This window comes from Solenopsis invicta, chromosome 3 (genome assembly GCF_016802725.1).
Source record: "Solenopsis invicta isolate M01_SB chromosome 3, UNIL_Sinv_3.0, whole genome shotgun sequence".
NCBI classification, from domain to species: Eukaryota; Metazoa; Arthropoda; class Insecta; order Hymenoptera; family Formicidae; genus Solenopsis; species Solenopsis invicta.
The window spans coordinates 6,756,612-6,761,651 of NC_052666.1; the positions used below are offsets into that span (position 1 = coordinate 6,756,612).

The 5,040-nt window shown below is 31.9% G+C and overlaps 1 long non-coding RNA gene across 2 annotated transcripts; it reads right to left on the bottom strand.

The window, feature by feature from the left end:
* Positions 1-882: 882 nt before the first annotated feature.
* Positions 883-3,389, bottom strand: LOC120357132. 2 transcript variants are annotated; one of them, XR_005574336.1, is made up of 4 exons: positions 3,301-3,389; positions 3,025-3,232; positions 1,208-1,671; positions 883-1,120 (listed from the first exon to the last, which is right to left on the bottom strand). It is a non-coding gene; the product is annotated as an uncharacterized LOC120357132 (long non-coding RNA). The 2 variants fall into 2 exon arrangements; XR_005574335.1 differs by having other exon boundaries at positions 883-1,671.
* Positions 3,390-5,040: the final 1,651 nt, after the last annotated feature.

Sequence of the window (5,040 nt, forward strand, 5' to 3'; positions counted from 1 at the left end):
ATAATACGCGTGTGTTTAATATTGTATAATAAATAATAATGTAATAAAGATTAATATGGAATATATATATAAATATCTGAGTATTATTTTTATTTTCTTACAAGCGTGAAAATTATAGATCTGATTTCAATAGAACCTTTCTACAGTTTTTACGAAATGTCACGTAAAGATTAATCAAAATTTTGCAAAAAGAAATTAATAAAAAATTATATAATAATACGATATGAGGTATCGAAGCATTGGTTGATAGAGTAACGGATTTTAATAAAATTTTTCTCGATATTAATCTTTTGCTAACGATAAATCTGATGCGTGTCGGCGTGCAACATCCACAACAGGACTAGTTATAAGTTAATATAAATATTATATAAAGGGAAATGTCCTTCTATTCAAGGACATGTATTAAAAAGTGAACAATTATATATATTTTATTAGACAATATTTATTAAAATTTATTGTTTCCATTAATATTAAAAATAGATCCCCTCTTCCACATTCCGCGTCTGGATCCACTTCTCCATCCTCTTCTTCCTTCTCCTCTCCTAATTGAAAATTTACTAAGCGCAACAATATATCCGGAACTATATTGTATAAGACATTTCCTTTTTGAGAAAATTGAATGAAGAATTTCTTCGTATCCCGACGTATCTGTTCAGCCTCATCGATGACGCAAAGGGCTAATTCCAAGATCTGTGCCTTCACGCATATTATTTCTCTCATTATCAGATTTGACAACATATGAATTTATGTCCTACGCACGTTCATATCATCTCGAAGTCTATAAAAATAATCAATATAATAAAAATCAATGTAATATAATTATCAATATTAATCCTAAACTATTGATTTTAAATGCTAAAAATTTATGCAAAAAGTTAATTTACTTGCCGTAGATGTATTTCGACCATAGTTCCATCTCATTATAGTAGCGAGATTATTTAATCCGATCAGTATATATTTGATCGGATCCCAGGATGCGGCGATCGCTCCAATGTGGTGATCTAAAGTTGCAAAGATTATTCGCAAAATTTAGAGCTCATCATCATCATTTTGTTGAGTGCGAGTGAACCTGCAGCCTGTACGTTTTCCGAGATACTGGCATATATCCAATACCAGCGAACTGTAAATAATCGCGCATTCGTTAATTGCAATATTTAATAATCGAGTAAGTTCAAGTTCTTGCAATTTTTAATATTCAAATACATACACAAATTTTACGAGCAAGCCTTCCCCAGTAACCATTTCATATTCGAGTGCGCCATTCACAAACTTCGCCTTGGCGTAGTTCATAGCACTCTCTAAGGCTTCTTCACCATTATCCTGAGCATCGAGGTTTCCTTAGCTCGAGAAATTCGCATCGCGCATTCGAGCTTCTCGAGATTGATGCGTTCGTCAATTTAACTTTAATATCTGGAGTCGAAAACGCAATTTTCTGTTTCTTTCTTTTACCTTGCATCTCTCGTAGTATATTTTTACGCTTTAAATCCTTGTAAATGAACACGTTCAAGTGAATTAACTCTTTGATGGCGTGTTCAATTTTATGTAAAGCAATTTGGAGAGCGCAGTACTTGACACATCTGACACTTCGTTCGTTTCTTTATTCATAAAGTGACCCTTCTCGACGATGTTCAATAATAATTCCTTTATCAACTTGTCAGGTTGATTCGCTAACTGCAATTAAAATAAAATTCTCTTAGTGCAATGTTTTCATTCCAGTTGCATTTAATTAACACACAATAATCGCACTGACATGATATAGCGTTAAGTGCATCTGTGACAAAAGAAATATAAGCGTTCTCTTCCGCGCTAATAAAATATCTTATTACTAATGTCAAGATCTCTTTCGATATGTCATGATTGTTAGAATATCTGTATAAGAAAATTTGTTTTTCATTAATAATTTCCCAACAAATTTCGAATTATTTTTTGAATTAATTTCACCACTTTGAAAGCTTACCTTAGAAGTGGTTTTTCGACGTCCTTGCTAGTTTGTTTTTTCTTTAATAACATTCTGCAAATATCTCGCGCTAAAAGAAGATCGTCTTTCTTGCGCAGACCTAATTCTAGCTTCATTAACACGTCCAGATTATCAGTCGTTATATTGAAGTTTGCCTGAGTTATTATCGTTATTATCATTAATGCAATTCTGTTATCTATGTAATATTGGCGATATATCTGAATACTTCATGGAGAATTTATATCCCATAATATCTTAACGTATAACATTTATTAAAATATATTTTAAATTGGTTTTTGAAACACTAAATGCTTGAGGAAAAAATATTTTTCAAAATTGCTTTCTGTTCTTTAAAACTTCAACATTTTTCTCAGCCAGCGTAATTGCCTGACTTAAACATCATCAAATTTTTGTGAGCAATTTGAAAGGGTAGAACAAAAAATAAATTTTCTTCTTCAATATCTGTTAAAAGGTGTTATCAATGGTATACTTTCAAAACAAAATCGAGTTTTTGGTATCGTTATATTCAGTAGATTATCCCGGATTCATTGGATTCTCTAATGATGTTATAACGCAATCGTGGAGCGCTCCAGTAACGATTGTAATAAGAGAGGCGTTCAACAAACCTTTGATGTTATAACAGACGGATTTTGATGTTATAACAGAACACATTTAAGAGAATGAAAACATCTATTTCTCAATATAAATTTTCTCCCATTAAGTCCCAGATTGACTTAAACGATAATCGTAAATGTTATATAATATTACTTAAAAATAACTTTTTGTTACTTTTGTAAACTAATTAATTTTAGACATACGATGTTTTGCAAGTATACCATGTTATACTAGAAGAATGCTACAACTGATGACTATTTAAGTATGCTCTTATCCTTACAGACAATTAATGAGTCAACTTCTTATTAGTAAAATAAGTAGTCTCAGGAGTTTATGTTATTTTTTCTTCTCTATCTCCTGTGTACTTTTATATAAAGTTGATTAGAGACTGTGAAAATTGAAAAAGCAGCAGATAACCCGTTTTCTATATTTCAATTATTGAATTTATTTACCTGTAGCAATTCGCTGTTTAATTCTTTATTCTTGTGCAATATTACTATCAGCAGAGTCAAAGCTGGGCTCTGATCATGAGCTTTAACTCCTTGAGCAATTTGATCAAACGATTCGCACGAGCAACATCTATTTGACGAGACAATTGTTTGTTATTATTCGTATCGAGATAGATCTCCTTGCACACCGTAGTAACGTTATTAAAAAAATCTGAAAAAAATTGTCACCAGTAAAAATATGTATTTTTCTAACTTCTTTCTTTTGTTAAAATTACTTACAATATTTATATACAATTTTTTTATATCTATGTTTTTCAAATGCTTTCTAAAGATGCATAAACAAGAGTTGCTGAAGAATTTTTTATACTTCTAAAAGTAATAAAAATTAATTTATGAAGATTCCAGACCTAAAACAGAAAGTGTCAAAAACACGTATTAACAAAAAGATTATATAAATTTATATAAATTTATTAGATATTATCCCAGACAACACGCCTTATAATATGCGTGTTGTTTAAGATTAAGAAAAAAAATGTTTGTATTTATTTTACGGTGTACATGGCTTATATGGGATTAGCAGAGTACCAAGTTGTACGAAACCTCGGCCTCTGGTATTTCTCAAACGGGCACAGTGTACAGGAGCGATTTCCTGGAGCTGCGACGGATCTTGGACAAAGTAGCTACAGGTGATCTCACGCCGATTTGCAATTTTGACCAGGCAAGTGACGGCGACAAGAATTACTTATTATCTCAAACAGGGCACATATTATGGAATGATTTTGAATGAATTCTGATCGGAATTATTCCGTTTTTCCTAGAAAACAATAAAAATTTAGGGAATAATTGAATAATTCCGATGGGAATTTATTCTGAACAATTTCGTCATACGTACCCAGGTCCGCTGTATTCGAGCTCAGCGATAATTCTCTGAACGGAAACCAAAGTAAAAGTCCATTACACCACACTACGCTGATCATCGTAGATGATCATCGAAATTTGTAGCATCGCGGCCGATTCCGTAAGTCAATTACGCACAACCACATGAATACGCGCATCAATTCACATGGTTATTTTACTCAGGGTGTGCTTGTATATTTTGTAATTACATTTACAATTTTTTAACGTGTACTTTACGTGTAATTTACACAAACCTTTTTCATATTAGCGAATACAAAAATGTTAATTATTGTAAATTGGATAATACAAAACACAAAACAGAAAAAGTAATAATAAAGTTTTAAAACATTGTTAATATATCTGACTTTAGGATATAAAAATAGTGTATATATATATATACTAAAACCTTTAATTTAACTTACATTAATTTAATCTGAACGTAACTTTTAACTAGTTTATTTTTTGTTCATGAAACATTTAACGTAACTAAATTAATTTTTTAAACAAATAACTTTTTAATTTAATGTAGTTAAAAAATATATTAACTTACCCTGCATTTTATACATGTTTACGCATAACTATTCATACTATAAATAGGTATACTATTCATACTTTATGCATAAAAGCACAACACTGATTTCAGTATTTTTAAAATGCATTTTGCGCTCCGCACCGCAAATTATTGTAAAATGCATTCTGCGCTCCGCGCGGCAAATTGTTGTAAAATGCATTCTGCGCTATGCGCAGCAAATTGTTGTAAAATGCATTCTGTGCTATGCGCAGTAAATTGTTGTTAAATGCATTTTGCGCTCCGCACCGCAAATTATTGTAAAATGCATTCTGCGCTCCGCGCAGCACATTGTTGTAAAATGCATTCTGCGCTATGCGCAGCAAATTGTTGTTAAATGCATTCTGCGCTATGCGCAGCAAATTGTTGTTAAATGCATTCTGCGCTCCGCGCAGCAAATTTTTGTTAAATGCAATCTGCGCTCCGCGCAGCAAATCGTTGTTAAATGCATTCTGCGCTATGCGCAGCAAATTGTTGTTAAATGCATTCTGCGCTCCGCGCAGGAAATTGTTGTTAAATGCATTCTGCGCTATGCGCAGCAAATTGTTGTAAGA